General features: G+C 42.9%; 1 protein-coding gene across 5 annotated transcripts in view; it reads right to left on the bottom strand.

The window, feature by feature from the left end:
- Positions 1-18960, bottom strand: part of FRYL (FRY like transcription coactivator) — a 302188-nt gene that overhangs the window by 238168 nt on the left and 45060 nt on the right. For 4 of the 5 annotated variants that reach the window (XM_062213674.1, XM_062213678.1, XM_062213676.1 and 1 more), the window contains exon 2: positions 6269-6444. The exons of the other annotated variant lie outside the window; for it this stretch is intronic. The gene's annotated coding sequence lies outside the window, so the exon portion shown is untranslated. The remainder of the gene's footprint in view (positions 1-6268; positions 6445-18960) is intronic. 5 annotated transcript variants of the gene reach the window in all.

Here is an 18960-nt window from a genome sequence, read left to right as displayed (position 1 = left end):
AGCACTGTGGCAGCATCCATATGGCTACCAGTTCATGTCCCCACTGCTCCACTTCAGATCCAGCTCTCTGCTATGGCCTGGGAAAGCAGTAAAAAGATGGCCCAACTCCTTGGGCTCCTGCACCCACATGGGAGACCTGGAAGAAGCTCCTGGCTCTTGGCTTTGGATCAACACAGCTCTGGCCATTTTTTGTCAACTGGGGAGTGAACCAGCAGATGCAACACCCTCTCCTCTCTCTCACTCTCTCTTTTTTTTTTTTTTGGACAGGTCGAGTTAGACAGTGAGAGAGATAAAGAGAGAAAGGTCTTCCTTTCCGTTGGTTCACCCCCCAAATGTCTGCGCTGATCCAAAGCCGGAACCAGGTGCTTTCTCCTGGTCTCCCATGCGGGTGCAGGACCCAAGCACTTGGGCCATCCTCCACTGCCCTCCTGGGCCACAGCAGAGAGCTGGACTGGAAAAGGAGCAACTGGGACAGAATCAGGCACCCCAACCGGGACTAGAACCTGGGGTGCCAGCGCCACAGGCAGAGGATTAGCCAAGTGAGCCCATGGCGCCAGCCCTCTCTCTCTCTTTACCTCTCTCTTTAACTCCATCTTTCAAATAATTAAAATAAATCTTCTTAAAAAAAGGGTTTTTTAGGCCGGCGCCGTGGCTCAACAGGCTAATCCTCCGCCTAGTGGCGCCGGCACACAGGGTTCTAGTCCCGGTTGGGGCGCCGGATTCTGTCCCGGTTGCCACTCTTCCAGGCCAGCTCTCTGCTGTGGCCCAGGAGGGCAGTGGAGGATGGCCCAAGTGGTTGGGTCCTGCACCCCACGGGAGACCAGGATAAGCACCTGGCTCCTGCCTTCGGAACAGCGCGGTGCGCCGGCCGCAGCGCGCTAGCCACGGCGGCCATTGGAGGGTGAACCAACGGCAAAAGGAAGACCTTTCTCTCTGCCTTTCTCTCTCTCACTAGCCACTCTGCCTGTCAAAATAAAAGTTAAAAAAAAAGGTTTTTTAAAGTGATAAATTTCATATTATGTACATTTTATTACATCAATTAAAAAACATTTATTTATTGAAAAGAAGAGTTACACAGAAATAAGTGGAGAGAGAGACAGAGAGAGATATCTTCCACTTGCTTGTTCACTCTCCAAATGTCCTCAATGGCTGGAGGCTGGACCAGGTCAAAGACAGAAGCCCAGAACTCCATCTGGCTCTCCTATATAGGTGGCAAGGGCCCAAGTACTTGGATCGTCCTCCACTGTTTTCCAGGCGTATTAGCAGGAAGCTCAAGCAGAAGTAGAGCAGCCGGGGCTCAAATCAGTGTTGCAAATGGTGGGCTAACGCACTGTGCCACAACAATGGTCCCACACAAAGTGATTTGTCTACAGTTATAGGCAATATGCTCTAAGTTCAAAAGAGAACTGTAGGGGCCTGCACTATGGCATAGCAGGTTGAGCCACCCCGCCTGCAGTGCTGGCATCCCATATAGGCCCCAGTTCAAGTCCCAGTTGCTCCACTTCCAATCCAGCTTCCCGCTGGTGTGCCTGGGAAAGCAGTGGAGGATGGCCCAAGTGCTTGGACCCCTGCACCGATGTGGGAGACCCCTATGAATCTCCTGGCTTCTGACTTCAGTATGGTACAGCCCTGGTCATTGCAGCCATTTGGGGAGTGAACCAGTGGATAGAGGATCTCTCTTTCTCTGCCTTTGCTTTTCCAAGTTTCTGCCTTTCAAATAAATAAATAAATCTTTATATATATGTGTGTGTGTGTGTGTGTGTATACATACATACATACATATATTAATGTAAAAGAGAACTGCAAATTCCATTCCTGAGTATACATCCAAGAGAAAACTATATGTGTGTGTACACTAAAAGACATGAACAACAAGAGTGTGCATAACAACTTTATTCATAAGTTTCCAAACTGAAGTAACTCCAACACATGAGTGGGAGAATGAATAAATAAGCAATGATAATGGACACAATGGAATACTACACAGCAATGAAAAAGCTACTGTTTGATACAACATGTGTGCATATTCACAGATTAAGCAAAAAAGACCAGATAGACAAAACTTTTGTTGTTATTGCTATTCTGATACTATTATGTATTAGGGCACTATAAATGAGTAAATATTTAATGTGCTAATTTTTATTACTCTTGTATAATTATGACTCAGGACTCTCAGCTGAGAAAGGTATGAATGTTTAAAAAAAAAAGAAAAAGTTGAAACTGAATTGGAAGTTTCAATATCAACTCATAAGTTACTCTTTAAAAATTTTTTTCCTAGCCTTGACTACTGAAAAGACCTTAAAAAAAAATAGATCAACCCATTAGCATAAGAACCTTTGAGCCCATACTGTCATCTTTAAATCCCATTTCTCAATAAAAGGAATCAAGTCTCCTTGGAAAAAATTTTTGATACCAGGTTTGGGGAAGAAATGTACATGCTAAGCCTGGAACACCTTGTCATAATAGATAACAAAAAAGATATCAAAGAAGCTTTATTACACGTTGACAAAGTGCATCAGGAGCAGTAGCTCTTCACAGATTACTTCAGAGCTAATAGAGTAAAAAGGAATTGCCATATTAAGATATCACCACTTTGCAATTCCTAGTGATTCCAAAAACCTAAAGAAGAATATCTACCACTTGTTTTTGTAAATAGTTTTATTGGAATACATCCACATTCATACATTTACATGCTTTGTCTATGGCTAATTTCTCATTGCATCAGCAGTTGACTAGTTGTGACAAAGGAGACCAGATAGCCCACCAAGCCTAATATCTATACCACTTGTTTTCTTATGGAAAAAATTTGCCAACCCTTCATCTAAGCATTGGACACCTACTATCAGCACAGAAAGACATAAACTAGATGTTGGGTGCACTAAACAGACATTTGCCAAAAGAAACACACTTGCCAAATGAAAACAAATCTGAATACAACCAAGTGTCTAGATCCAACTACCACCTAATAAAAGACGGATCATATTAATCACCTCATAGAACACAATCAGGCACATGCACAGCTGTAGGACAAGGATCTGATTGATTTGTTGACCAAATAAATTTTAACAACAAATGGAGAGAAGGTGAGGAAGAAGGAGGGATAAAGAGACCAGGGCCTGAAAAAGACAGAGACAGGAAAGGGAGGAAATTTAAGAGAAAAATTAATCGCAATGGAAGAGGCTTAGCTCAGTCCTGATTCAATCAAACTCCTTTCAACATACATGAGAAAATTAGAATACTGAGAAAATATTTGATACTACTGAAATTGCTCTTGCTTTTTCTTGAAGAGTAATAATATATTTTTTAAAAGGATGTGTTGAGGGACATGGCTTTGGGCCAGCAGTTAAGATGCCCACATCCCACATCAGACTACCTGTGTTCGACACACCTCCAGCTCCCACCTCCATCTTCTTACTAACACACCCCGGGAGGCAGCAGTGTAGCTCAGGGAGTTGGGTTCCTGTCACCCACACAGGAGATCTAAAGTGTTTTCCCAGCCTGATCCCAGCCTGGCCTGGTCACTGTGGGCACTTAGGGAGTGAACCAGCAGATGGGAACTCTGTCTCTATTTTGGTCCCTCAGAAACAGATATTTAAAAGTTCAGGATTTTTTTTAAGAGGTCTTAAGGATACATACTGAAATACAAGTAAGTCATGTGATACCTAGCATTTGCTTTAAAATAATACAAGAGGGGGAAGAAAGGTGGCTGTGACTTGATAATTTTTGAACCTGTGTGATGAATATACAGAGATTCACTATACCAGTCTGTTTACTTTTATATATTTATATTTTCCATAACAAAAATTTTATATAAGACAAAAATTTTTTCTTCAGGCACACACACATACACACACATAAATCATGTAATCAAGAAGTGATGGGGAGGGGGCCGGCACTGTGGCGTAGCGGGTAATAGCCACTGCCTGCAATGCTGGCATCCCATATAGGCCCGGTTTGAGTCCCGTCTACTCCACATCCAATCCAGCTCTCACTATGGCATGGGAAAGCAGTGGAAGATAGCCCAAGTACTTGGGCCCCTGCACCTGCTTCGAAGACCAGGAAAAAGCTCCTGACTCCTGGCTCTTGGCACAGCTCCGGCCGTTGCGGCCACTTGGGGAGTGAACCGGTGGATAGAAGACCTCTTTCTGTAACTGTCTTTCAAATAAATAAAATAAATTTTTTTTTTTTTTTTTTTTTTTTTTTAGACAGGCAGAGTGGACAGTGAGAGAGAGACAGAGAGAAAGGTCTTCCTTCTGTTGGTTCACTCCCCAAATGGCTGCTATGGCTGGTGCACTGTGCTGATCCAAAGCCAGGAGCCAGGTGCTTCCTCCTGGTCTCCCATACGGGTGCAGGGCCCAAAGACTTGGGCCATCCTCCACTGCCTTCCCAGCCACAGCAGAGAGCTGGACTGGAATGGAAGAGGAGCAACCAGGACAGAATCGGGCGCCCCAACCAGGACTAGAACTCAGGGTACTGGCGCCACAGGTGGAGGATTAGCCAAGTGAGCCGTGGCACTGGCCTAAAACAAATCTTAAAGAAAAAAAAAGAAGTGATGGGGAGTGAGAAGTAGAATTTTGGGGTTCCAGAACTGTTAAACTAATGCTGAAAATCAACTGGTAGTTGGTTTCAGCTACCCACCAAAGAACCAGACCATTCTCCAGAGTTGTTTCAGAAGGTTTCTGCATACTTTTTTAAAGGTCCTAAGATTAGAACTACTGGTCTATGTGGACATTCACTGGAAAATTACTAGGGCGAAGATAATGGATCTTGGAAAGGTCAAGAAAGCTGGGTAAGAGCTGTCAATACTTCACAAGAGTGGCCAGAAAGGGAACATTTGAATCAAGGAAGGAAAATCCTGAGACCAAGAGAACAGATTAAGTAAGTAGAATGAAAAGGATAAAAGAAAGACATCAACTTCAAAACTAAAGGACTAATGGAAAATGTCCTGATCATAGAACTGCTCCTTATTCTTGACCCATAATTTAATGAAAACAGAACAAAAATGGTCTTATGAAATAGAGGGAAAGAAATGTTATCTCCCACCTCTCCCCCCCCAAAAAAAAAAATCCCAAAATCTATCAATTTATTCATTACTATGATAAAGTGTTAGTTGTATGAAAACATCAAAAAGCCTTACAAATCATTAGTCTAATTCAGGGATGAGGAACCTTTTTTCTGCCAAGGGTCATTTGCATATTTATAACATCACTCATGGACCATACACAATTACTAACTTAAAAATTAGCCTGTTATAGACTTACTGAGTTTTAAGTCCTGCCTGTGGTTGTCTTGGCAGGGCCAGATCAAATGATTCTGCAGGCCTTATATGGCCCATGGGCCGGATGTTCCTCACCCCTAGTCTAATTCCTTTACTGCATAGGTAAGAAAACGCGAATCTACTTGCTCTCAAGAATACCATGCAATTAATGATTAGAATGCAAGCTAAAATGCACCCCATTCATTCCTTCCTATCCCTACCAGCCTCTTGGCCTCATCCATCACTGTGATTTCCATTTGGTGACTAACTTCTAATACACTATGTATTACCACAAGTTTTCATTCATAAATAGCAGACATTTTATGAATGTCTTTTGACTGACTGGCTCAAAATGAGCCAACTTCAGTCATTTCATGTGAAAGATCTTCCTTTTCAGCAGCTCATTCTGCTCAGTTTTCCTTCTGTATCTAGCCCTCCCAAATATATTCTGAGTACACCTCAGAGATGTTCAGAAAGTTGTTAGCTAACTGGCATCTATGCTTCCAGAAAACCTGTTAGAATGTGGAAGAACACACTAATGCCATGCTATAAAAAGAAGAGCTGGCATTACACACCTCTGTTATTATCTCCATAAACGTGTACATAATTTGCAATCACCAGGAAGTAAAAGGATGTTCTTGTCTCACTGGGCTCAAAATACCTAAATAGACAGGAAAAGACAGTAACAGGATAAACTAACTCAGCCTCACAATAAGGGATTATACAGAACATATAAAGCACAAAGTATACACACATAAAGTTGTTCACGCATTTTCATTATTGATTCTTTATAAATATTACATATTATACTGCACTCAGAAATGTGATACATAAAGAATGGTTCAACACCTCAAATAATTCAATGTTACTACTTTTCAAAGTGATTTAGAAAAAAATCAGCCAACAAATTACAGAAATTAACTTGTATGTAAAAAGAAAAGGCTTAAGAAAAGGAAATACAAATTTATATTCTATTATTCTTCTTAAAAAAAAAAAAGTATACATCCTTACCACTTAGAAATGGTTGATGAGGCACAAAGTTTGTAGAAAAGACATCGAATTTGGAAAGGATCCATCTAGAAGCCTTTTCAGTCTGCAGCTTGTACTTGATAGGCACTCAAGTGGGCACTCTGGTGCAAAGCAGCTGTGATTCCCCGTGGATGAAGCAGAATATGAAATGCTGAAAGCTGGAAGATTAAGACAAGAAAAAGAAGGAAATGCATTTGATTCTTACTCTTTCATCTTGCTTTCATAAAAAAACATAAACTGCTGGTGCCAGCACTATGGCATAGCTACGTAAAGCCACTGCCTGCAGTGCTGGCATCCCACATGGAAGCCGGTTCAAATCCCACCTGCTGCACTTCCGATCCAGCTCTCTGCTATGGCCTGGGAAAGCAGTGGAAGATGGCCCAAGTCCTTGGGCCCCTGCACCCACGTTGGAGACACAGAAGAAGCTCCTGGCTTCTGGCTTCGGATCAGCACAGCTCTGGCTGTTGCAGCCATCTGGGGAGTGAACCAGCAGATGGAATGCCTCTCTCTTTTTCTCTCTCTCTCTGCTTCTCCTTCTCTCTGTGTAACTCTGACTTTCAAATAAATAAATATATTTTTTAAAAAAACTATAAACTGCTATATGGTTAGTATCATAACAAAATTACTTCCCTGAAAAATGAAACCAAATAGCAAATTATTTTTTCATCCTTCAGAAAAACCCTTGTCATGGCTAACAGTAGCAATTCAACACATCTGGAGTGCCCAGCATGCACCAGCTCTGTATATATTAGTAAATAAAACTGAAAAACCCATACTCTAGTGATCTTATAATTCAGTTGCTGGTGGAAGTACAGCTAGAAAGGCATAACTGTGCGTTGCTAGAGGAGGTATATATTTGATAACTATTCAGAAAAGCAATTTACCAATTTGTAACAAGAATCTTTAAAATGCTCACAGCCAGTGACTCACTCCACTTTTGAATATTCAACATGCAGACAATTCTATAAACAAATGTTTTACATTAATTATAATTAAAAATTAGAAAAAAACTATGTCTGAAATATGCAGTTAACTAAATTTTGGTTTACTAGAAAAGGTATTCTTTGAAATTTATATAAATTTTCAAAATAATGTAAGAAAATGTTATTAAGTAATTATATAAATGTGCACATACATTTCAGCCATGTTTCTAAATTACATTAAAAATATGGGGCCAGCGGCCTGCACTGTGGCATAATGGGTAAAGCCACTGCCTGCAATACCAGCATTCCATATGGGCACTGGTTTGAGTCCCAGCTGTCCTACTTCCAATCCAGCTCTCTGCTATGGTCTGGGAAAGCTGTGGAGGATGGCCCAAGTCCTTGGGCCCCTGTACCCATGTGGGAGATCCGGAAGAAACTCCAGACTCCTGGCTTCCGACTGGCCCAGCTCCAGCTGTTACTATTTGGGGAGTGAACCAGCAGATGGAAGACCTCTCTCTGTCTCTGCCCCTCTGCCTTTCAAAGAGGTTAAGCCACTGCTTCGGACACAGGAATCCCATAAAAGTGCGACTTCAAGTCCAGGCTGCTCTGCTTCTAATCTAGCTCCCTGCTAATGTGCATAGGAAGGCAACAGAAAAAGTACCTGGGGCTCAGCCACCCGTGTGGAGACCAGAACGGATTTCCTAGTGCCCAGCTTTAGCCAGGCCCAGCCCTGGCTGCTGTGGTCATTTGAAGAATGAATCAGCAGGTAGAAGATCTCTGTCTCTCTGTCTCTGTCTCTGCCTCTGTGTGTATGTATGTGTGTGTGTTCTTTCTCTCTAACAAATAGGCAAAAAAATTTTTTTAGGTTTTTAAAAAATATGAAGAGGGGCCAGCGCTGTGACTTAATAGGTTAAGCATCTGCTTGCAGTGCCGGCAACCAATATGGATGCTGGTTCAAGTCCCGGCTGCTCCACTTCCAATCTGACTCTTTGCTATGGCCTGGGAAAGTAGAAGATGGTCCAAGTGCTCAGGCCCTGAACCCACATGGGAGACCCAGAAGAAGCTCCAGCTCCTGACTTCGGATCAGCACAGCTCTGGCCGTTGCAGCCATCTAGGAGTAAACCAACAGATGGAAGACCTCTCTCACTCTGCCTCTGCCTCTGTCTCTGTATCTCTGCCTTTTGAATAATAAATAAATAAATCTTCAAAAAAAAAAAAAAATGGAGGGGCTGGCGCTGTGCCATAGCAGGTAAAGCCACTGCCTGCAGTGTAGGCTTAACAATTAAAAAAAAAAAAAAGACTGCCTGGATACCACATGGTCATTCTAACTGGTCTCTGACCTCCTCTCTGTCACTACTCTAATTCATCTCAAATACTGTTTCCTAACACACATCTCTGATCACAGAGCCCCCTGGCTTGGTAATTCAATCGTGCCCCAGTGCCTACAGGATACAGTCTAGGAGTTCATTTCCCTCAGAGCCAAGATTGTAATGAAAGAGATGAGACTGTTAGTTCTCCTTAATATCACCTAGGCTTCAGTCAGGCTGAACGCTGCTCTATGCAAATACTATACCCAGGTCAATATGCATGCTTTCTTCCATCCGGAATACCCTTGCTTCACTTCTATATATGTGCGTTCCTCTAATATCTTCTTAGAATAGACAATCACTTATCAGAGCTGCAGTTTTCTCAATGATAAAAGAGAACAGTACCTTCAAGTACTATTTTATAAAGATTAAAAAGTGATATAAGTAACATAAAAATCAAGTGTAAACTTAGAACAATAGCCGGCAGGTATCACTCAACAAACAGTTTTGTTGTTCATTCAATACAATGAGTGGCCAATAAATACTTTCTAAACTGACCAAATGAAACAATAGAAAATGTCTTTTCCAGCCACAACATGGTCTTTGCACTACAAGCAGTGGTTTAAGGTTTGACACCTTTGGAAGTTACGATGATGAAGATTTCCGATAGCTTTAGTCTTCCGAGAATTTCTCACAGATGCATGACGCGAGCACAGTAAACCACCATTGCATGACTGAGTCCAGAAAAACTCGGTTCGCAAACATAAACCAAAAAGGGGGTGGGTGGCAACACTTAGCAGAAAAAAAGTTTTATCACTTACTTATTTTTTTAAATTGTGGTAAAATATAGGTAACATATAATTTACCCTTTTAACCATTTTAAGTGCACACTAAGAGTCTACCTCTCTAGGAGACCCCCTCCCAGTCACTTCATCAGGAGTTTCTGACTTAAATAAATCTTGTTTTTCTCTTTAAAAAATGCACATTAAGTACATTTAAATTATTGTACAACCATCACCATCATCCATCTCCAGAACTCTTTTCATCATGCAACACTGAACGCCTATACCCACTGCACAACAGCTCCCATTCCATCTGCCCCAGTCTCTGCAAGCGCCATTCTACTGTCTGTTCTCTGTGACTCTGACTACCTAGGTACCTTACTGTTAATTGGAATCACACAGTATTTGTCTTTCTGTTATTGGATTATTTCACCAAGCAGGGTCCTCAAGGTCCATCCATATTATTTACATTTCCAACAAGAATTCCAGAACCACACAGGACATGGTTTAAACATACTCTGGTTGAGGTATATTATATGGCACCACACCGTGGATGTGGGTGACTCAAATTATAGAAAAAAAGGGAAACATTGAACAATATATACTTGACAATCAGATATGATGCAAGACAGCTACATTTCATATACAATTAAGTCCACACAACACAGTCCCTGCCACCCATATGGGGAGATATGGATTGAGTTTCATGCTTGCCCAGCCTCAGCTGTTAGGGTCATCTTCAGCTGCCTTCCCAGGCACATTAGCAGGGAGCTGGATAGGAAGTGGAGCAGCCAGGTCTTTTTTGGGATGCCGGGTCCATATGGGATGCTGGTGTCACAGGCAGTGGCTTTACCCACTACATCACAATACTGTCCCAAATTTTTATCAAATTTTACCTGAGTTTTTCTATTAAGCATGAGTTTACAAGAGAAGGCAGATACCAGGTTGTAATTTATAGTCTACTATTATGTTTTTACTACAACATTAACTATGTTTTCAGGAAAACAGATTTCCTCCTTCTGCTTCAGACTGAAAGTAAATATTTTCACCACCCTGTTTAGCTATATCTTCTCCCTAAAACTGATTCAGACTCATATTACATCTCAAGAAGTCATTAACAAATAAGTATGTACTACTGACTTTCTCAAACTGTATTTTTTTTTTTTTTTTTTTGACAGGCAGAGTGCACAGTGAGAGAGAAAGAGACAGAGAGAAAGGTCTTCCTTTTGCCGTTGGTTCACCCTCCAATGGCCGCCGCAGTAGGCGCGCTGATCCGATGGCAGGAGCCAGGCGCTTCTCCTGGTCTCCCATGGGGTGCAGGGCCCAAGCACTTGGGCCATCCTCCACTGCACTCCCTGGCCACAACAGAGAGCTGGCCTGGAAGAGGGGCAACCGGGACAGGATCGGTGCCCCGACCGGGACTAGAACCCGGTGTGCCGGCGCCGCAAGGCAGAGGATTAGCCTAGTGACCCGCGGCGCCGGCTGTATTTTTGTTTCTTAACTTGAAGAAACTACCTCCACAATTAGAGGAATTTAAAATGGAATGAAGAAAAATCAGGCTCGTCTAAGGATGTTGACTAAATAAATCCCCGCTTGTAACAAAAATCTACATTTCCCATCAACTTGTTTTTGTATAATAATTTCTTTTGATCACAGTATGAGAAATGTTAGTCATAAAAGGAGTACTGTGTTCACAAAATAATTTTATCTTCACTGATGTAACAAGAAGTCAGTGGTTTCCTCTTTGTGGTAAACAATGGGCCTTGGAAAACACATTCCCTGTTAAATGTCTTTTACATTTTTAATACACAATTGGTTCAACTTCCTAATAATCATCATTTACCAGAAACATGAAAGATAAAAATCTACCATGATATACAATAAGACTAACAAAGCCAAAAGGAGAAAAATAAAATTACAAAGACTCCAAAGAAGGAGGGGTAGAGAAAACTTTCAGCCCACCACCAACCACCTCCAAGCATTTTAAAAGCAAAAATAGCAATTTCCAGGTGACAAAAAATCTCATCTTCTTTCTCCCCTCCTAAAGGACCATGCCCTTCAGCACACAGGGGAAAAAAGAAGGGGCCTTCTCGACCCTGCACCATCCTTGGCTGTTGCTACACTCTTAATAAAAGCCCTTTACAATAAAAGCCCTCCAAACAGTTGTCTCTGTTTTGCATTTCCCTTGCTTCCCTTCTTCATCTCATTCTTCTTCCCCCCATTCTAAGGCTTTCTACTGCACACTCCTCAGGACCACCTGCCACCATGTCTAAGGATCCCCACACCTCGGGGAAATCCAAAGGTGTTCACCTTGTTGGTTCAAGGGCAGCATCTCTCTCCCACCTTTCTGAAGCAACTTCTTTACTTGATTGCAAAATGCTACACATTCTTCTGGTTTTCTTCCTCTTCTTCACTCTGCTCTGCCTCTGCCTCTTTCCAAACTCTAGAAGTTGCGAAAGCCCAAAGTCAATTCCTGACTGCTTCTCCATGGACATGGGCCCCTATGTGACCTTACCTGGATTTTGTCAGCACATAGATGGAATCTCTAGCCCCTTATCTCTCTTTTCTGAGCACTAGCCTCACAAACTCAACTACTCACCTGGATCTGTAAAGCATCTCAAACTCAACTTCTTTTTTTTAAAGACATATTTATTTATATGAGAGGCAGAGTTTCAGACGGGGGTTGGGGGCAGAGAGAGAGAGAGGTCTTCCATCTGCTGGTTTACTCCTCAAATAGCCACAACAGTCGGCGCTGGGCCAGGCCAAAGCCAGGAGCCAGGAGCTTCTTCCAGGACTCCCATGTGGATGCAGGAGCCCAAGCACTTGGGCAATCTTCCACTGCTTTCCCAAGCACATTAGCAGAGAGCTGGTTTGGAAGTGGAGTAGCCGGGACTTGAACCACCATCCATATGGGATGCTCGCACCACAAGTAGAGGGTTAACTTACTATGTACAACACCAGCCCCTCAAACTCAATTCTTAATATACCAAAATTTTTGCCTACTCCCAGCATTGCACCCCAACAAATAACACCATCATTCTTCAGTTACTAAGGCCAAAAACCTGGCAGTTACTTTTATTTCTTTTCTTTCCCTCTTATTCCCACATCTAATCCATCAACAGTTTTTGTATGTCTTAAATCTGACCACTTCTCTCTGCTGCCATTCTAGTCAAAACCGTCATCATCTCTGGTCCAATTAAAGTAGGCTGTAAACAAATATATCTAAATCTATTTGGTATGGGACTAGTCAGGGAGATAGAATTAAGCCCATGAGCTGGAACACACTCCCTTGCCCCTATGTGATCTCACCTGTATTCACCAACCTGTCATCAGACTATGCAACCACTCCCCTTTTGGAAGTGAATAAGAGGCTGCAGAGTGTTGAGCCCTCCACCCACCCTGCTCTCCCACTGCTGCAGTCTCTGGCCTGCTCCCTAGAAAAGGTGCTATGGAACTCCTCCTTTACTCTTTCTGACCCACTCTCCCTTCACAAAGGCCTCATGCTCCTGTGTATTTCTCTCACTCTCTAAATAAATCTTAAACCTTACCATGTCATTATGTCCTGTTTGAGCAGGTGCTTAGAAGTTTTCTCCAGGTAGATGGCAAGAACCCGGAATATTAAATTTTGGCTTTAGCTAGCCCATACATACTTATTATTCAATTCTCCACTTAATAACCAGAGCGATGTCTATAGAATATAAGTGTATTCAATCCACTCAGGCTCAAAAATGCTCTAACGGGGGCAGGCATTTGGTGCAGAGGTTGCCAGTAGGGATGCCCAGATCTCATATCAGAGCCCCCGGGTTTGAGTGCTGGTTCTGCTCTGAGCTTGCTTCCTGCTAATGCACACCCTAGAAAGGCAGCAGTGATGGCTCAAGCACTTGGGTCCCTGCCCAGCCACATGGCAGACCCAAATGGAGCTCCAGGATCCTGGATTCAGCCGGGTCCGGCACTGGCTGCCACAGGCATCTGAGGAATGAACCAACAGATCAAAGATAATTCTCTCTCTGCCATTCAAATGAAAAAGTAGAACTCTACTAGTTATGCATCAATACAGGGGGAAAAAAATCCATGATCTCTCAGACCTTTCCTTTTTCTTATTCTAGCCACAGGAGCTTTCTGGCTAATCCTCAAATTTAAGGAGCTTATTCCCACATCAGAGTCTATAGATATGCTAATCCCAGTGCCAAGAAAGCTTTCTCCCAGGAGGTAGGCTTCGGGGGAGGGGGACAACTTATTCAAATCATTGCAAATGTGACCTCCCCAAAGAAGCCTTCCCAGGTAGCCTATCTAAATATTTAAAATAACTGACGCCCATTACACTCTAACCAAACACATTTTCATCATAGTTTATCATCCAATATTTAATGTTTGTCTACCCATCTGAAAAACAAGCTCCAGGAGGGCAGAGACTCTTTTGTTGATATTTATAATCCCCAATATCATCTCTTGACTCACAGGAATTCAACAAATATTTGTTGATTAAATAAATGACGTTCATAATAATAAATGGTGAGCACGAAAGGGGTATTGTTAGGTTAGAGACAAACTTGCAAATATTTTACTCAATAAAATAAATATTAGCAACTTCATAAACTGTCATTTTACCACTTTCAGAGAAGTTCAGGATAACAGAATAAAGGAGGCAAACTTTTGCCTTCAACACATAAATCCAATATATTTGCATTTCTTTTCTTGTTGAGATGGAACCTAGTACCTCCAGAAAATAACAGGTTTTAAACTGTTTTCCTTTACTTCTGATAAGTACCTAAATCAACCAATATCCAAACAAGCTTAAGAAGATCACAACCTACGGTGACTTCTCCAATATTCCCTGAGATGATTTGATCATTATAAAGTCAATATAAAAGAGAAAACTCAAGCATCATTAGAAATCAGAAAGGAGCACCTCATCCCTGAAAATTGTGAGTTTTCACAGAGATATCTCAAAGTTTAAAAACAAAAGGAGAGGAGAAACAACCTGTCCCATGTCAGTCTCTACTGCGCTTTAAGAGCCTGTCAGTCTACTCCATTAAGATGAGCCCCAGAAGAAAATGGCTCTCGCTCAATCCCCCTGCATAAAATTCCCCAAGATAACAACAGACCACAATACTCAATTGTTTCCATCTTTCCTTTGAGAGAAGGGAAGGAGAAGCATAGTTTTAAGGCAGGCTGTGACAGAGCTAATTCTATTTATCAACACTGAATGAGGTGCATATGAAGAGCATTGGCACATATGGAGGACTACTGAGATTTTCTGAATTCTAAAGAAAATGACCTTAGCAAACTTCTAAACAAAGGTATGAAAGGCAACTTGCACTATAAGGCATGGACCTGTTGTGAGTGAGAGATCAATCTCTGCATTTTAAGTCACTAATAACTGGTGAACAGTTTCTATTGCAATTAAAGATAACCTAGCTTGGTACGTATTTCATTTTTATTAAGGTTTATTTATTTGAAAGGCAGAATTACAGAGAGAGGGAGGGAGATACAGAGAGATCTTCCATCCACTGGTTCACTCCCCAAATGGCTGCCATGGCTAGGTTTGGGCCAGGTTAAAGCCAGGAGCCAGGAGGTTCTTCAGGATCTTCCAAATGGGTGCAGAGGCCCAAGGACCTGGGTCATGTTCTGCTGCTTTCCCAGGCACATTAGCAGGGATCTGGATTGGAAGTGGAATAACCGGGACTGGAACTGGCATCTCTATGGGATGCCAGTATTGCACGCAGTGGCTCAACCCATCATACCACACACCTGATCAATATATTTCTGACATGTGCTCTTGGACTTTGATGGGATTACAGCCTGATAAATCTATCATGAGATTAGATTAAGATGTCAGAGCAGGGAGGGAGTTTACCACTCTAGTCTAGAAGATAACTTTTAAAAAGCGGGAAGAGGGTGGCGCTGTGGAGCAGTAGGCTAATCCTCCGCCTGCGGCGACGGCATCCCACATGGGCTAGTTCTAGTCCCGGCTGCTCCTCTTCCAATCCAGCTCTCTGCTATGGCCTGGGAAAGCAGTAGAAGATGGCCCAAGTCCTTGGGCCCCTGTACCCGCGTGGGAGACCTGGAAGAAGCTCCTGGCTCCTGGCTTCAGATCAGTGCAGTTCTGGCAATTGTGGCCATTTGGGGAGTGAACCAATGGAAGGAAGAACTTTCTTTCTGTCTCTCCCTCTGTCTGTAACTACCTCTCAAATAAATAAATAAAATCTTAAAAAAAAAAAAAAAAGTGGAGAGTGCAGTTTCAGGGAAGAGTTAGGAAGAGAACAGCAGAGAAAAATCCACGCAAATTACTGGGACACAGCAGACCTATGTGGAGGGTGTGGACACACACAAATCAGGACCCCAGCTACCGAGAGCCTCCGCACCAACTTTGGAGAGATGAGACCAGACTGCAACAGTACAAGCCACAGGCCATAAAGCTGCAGGAAAAGCCTGGAGGGAATCTGGCTTGGAGCCCTGTGGGGGACAGCATACCTGCCAAACCAGAGGATAACAAAGTGGGGGGGGGGGGGGAAGGTTTCTCTCTCCCTTATCACCCTGCAATGGCATCATGTAACAAGCCAATAGAGAGTGGGTGCCATTTTGGACAAATGTAACAGCTATGCCAGCTCACGCCCACACCCAGCAACCAGCTGAGCTGAGACTCCAGAGTCTGGTGGGGAGAACTGATGGAGGGGGCTGGGTGCTCATGACTGTGGGAGGCTTGTGTGCCAGGACTGTGAAAACACTGAGACTGTGGAGCTTTGAAAAGACTGAGGCTGTGTGCGAAGGCTCAGGGTGTGGCTGGAACTTTGGGCAGTCACTGTGGGAGGCTCCACACAATCAGGGCTCCCTGGTTCCCTGGTGAGGGACATTGCTGGGGAATCTGCTTCCACTAAGAACTGCACAGATCCTTTGTGTAGTCTTTGTGGAAGTGCAGAGGAATATTATACCAAATGGGGCAAGTGCCCAGGCACTGGTCTCCTTTGAGGGTAGGGAATGAGCTGAGTCTATGCCAACAGAACAGAAAAAAACTCCTCTCTGATTAAATGAAAAGGAGGGAGGGGATTTACCATGCCCGACCTGGGTGTCACCTTAACACTCCTTTCACCCTGGAGCACTGAAAACAGCTCCCTGGCCACACTCACCATACACTTCTAGGTATTCCCTGAAAGCAGACACTCCACTAATCCACACAGACATAGTCTAAAGATAAAAGCTGCCACAGCAAAAAAAAGAAAAAAAGAAAGAAACCAACGAGTATCTCCAAAAGTGCCAAATAATAAATGTACCAATTCAAGAACTAAGAATAATGAACACAACATGATGCCCCAAAAGAATATAACACTTCAATACTAGATTGTGAAGAGAGAGATTTTGAAGAAATGTCAGAAGTGGAATTCAAAAACTTGATCACAGGATTACTTAGAAGTAATCAGAAGCAAATGTACAAACTAATGAAATCCATACATGATAAGAAAGAAAATTTTTCCCACAAAATTAAGATCTTAAAGAGAAATCAAAATGAAATCTTGGAAATGAAGAATTCAATAGAAAAAATAAAAAATGCAGTGAAAAGCCTTAACAATAGAATCTGTGAAGCAGAAGAAAGAACATCCAACTTAGAAGACAAATTGCAGGAAATTATGCAGTCAGACAAAAAACAAGAAGAGGGAATTAGAAAACTAAAAAACACTGTTGGGAATATCAAACGACCCAACAAGAGTGCTTGAAGGCATGGAAAGGAAGAAAGGATTAGAAGGCCTTTTCAGTGAAATGGAACAGAAAACTTCCCTAACTTGGAGAAAGAAAGGGACATCCAAGTACAGGAAGCACATAGAATTCCTAATAGACATGACCAGAAAAGATCTTCACCATGACACATTGTAATCAAATTCTCCAGAGTAAAACATAAAGATTCTAAAATGTGCAGGAGAGAAATGCCACATTACTTTCAGAAGATCTCCAACCACACTCACAGTGGAATTCTCATCAGAAACCCTATGGGCAAGGAGAGAATGGTAAAATATATTCCAAGTCAGGGCCGGTGCTGTGGCATAGTGGGTAAAGCTGCCGCTTACAGTGCTGGCATCCCATACTGGTGTTGGTTCGAATCCCAGCTGCTCCACTTCTGATCCAGCTCTCTGCTATGGCCTGGGAAAGCAGTGGAACATGGTCCAAGTGCTTGGGCCCCTGCATCCTTGTGGGAGACCCAGAAGAAGCTCCTGGCTCCTGGCTTCAGATCGGCACAGCTCTAGCTGTTGCAGCCAACTGGGGAGTGAACCGACAGATGGAAGACTTCTCTCTCTGCCTCTCCTTCTCTCTCTGCGTAACTCTTTCAAATAAATAACTAAATCTAAAAAAAAAAAAAAAAAAAAAAAAGGATATACTCCAAGTCTTAAGAGAAAAAAACTGTCAACCCAGAATACTGTACCCTGGCAAGCTCTCATTTATGAACAAAAGTAAAATAAAGACCTTCCATAGTAAACAGAAATTGAAAAAATTTGTCACTACCCATCCAGTCTTGCAAAAGAAGTGAGGATATGCTTGAGGATATGCTGAAGAAACATGGTCTTCACTACAAAGAAGGTAAAGGAAGAAAATCTCCCAGTAAAAGTACAAAGGAAATCCAAAGTTAAAAATAGGAATATTTATGGGAAAATGGCAGGACCAAGTTATTACTTATTAATAGTCACTTTGAATGTAAATGGTCTCAACTCTCCAGTAAAAAGACATAGACTGGCTGAATGGATTAAAAAACAAAACTTATCTGTTTGCTGCCTATAAGAAACACATCACATCTAAAAGAAGAATGCAGACTGAAAGTGAAAGGATGGAAAAAGATATTCCATGCTAACAGAAAACAAAAAAGATTTGATGTAGCCATCCTAATGCCAGACAAAATGGACTTTAACACAAAAATTGTTAAAACAGCCGGCGCCATGGCTTAACAGGCTAATGCTCCGCCTTGCGGCGCCGGCACACCGGGTTCTAGTCCCGGTTGGGGCACCGATCCAGTCCCAGATGCCCCTCTTCCAGGCCAGCTCTCTGCTGTGGCCAGGGAGTGCAGTGGAGGATGGCCCAAGTTCTTGGGCCCTGCACCCCATGGGAGACCAGGATAAGCACCTGGCTCCTGCCATCGGAACAGCGTGGTGTGCTGGCCGCAGTGCACCTACCGCGGCGGCCATTGGAGGGTGAACCAATGGCAAAAGGAAGACCTTTCTCTCTGTCTCCCTCTACTGTCCACTCTGCCTGTCAAAAATAAAAAAAAAAAATTGTTAAAACAGACAAAGGGCACTTTGTAATGATTAAGGGATCATTTCGGCCAGCACCGTGGCTTAACAGGCTAATCCTCCGCCTTGCGGCACCGGCACAGCGGTCGAGGTGCTGGATTCTATCCCGGTTGCCCCTCTTCCAGGCCAGCTCTCTGCTATGGCCCAGGAAGGCAGTGGAGGATGGCCCAAGTCCTTGGGCCCTGCACCCACGTGGGAGACCAGGAGAAGTACCTGGCTCCTGGCTTCGGATCAGCACAATGCGTCGGCCACAACGGCCATTGGATGGTGAACCAATGGCAAAAAGGAAGACCTTTCTGTCTCTCTCTTACTATCCACTCTGCCTGTCAAAAAAAAAAAGGGGGGGGGGTCATTTCAACAGGAAGATGTCTTAACTATTATAAATGCATA

Source organism: Lepus europaeus, chromosome 16, assembly GCF_033115175.1.
Source record: "Lepus europaeus isolate LE1 chromosome 16, mLepTim1.pri, whole genome shotgun sequence".
Taxonomy (NCBI): Eukaryota; Metazoa; Chordata; class Mammalia; order Lagomorpha; family Leporidae; genus Lepus; species Lepus europaeus.
The sequence above is the reverse complement of the archived record's forward strand: the minus strand, read 5'-3'. Positions and strand labels throughout refer to the sequence as shown.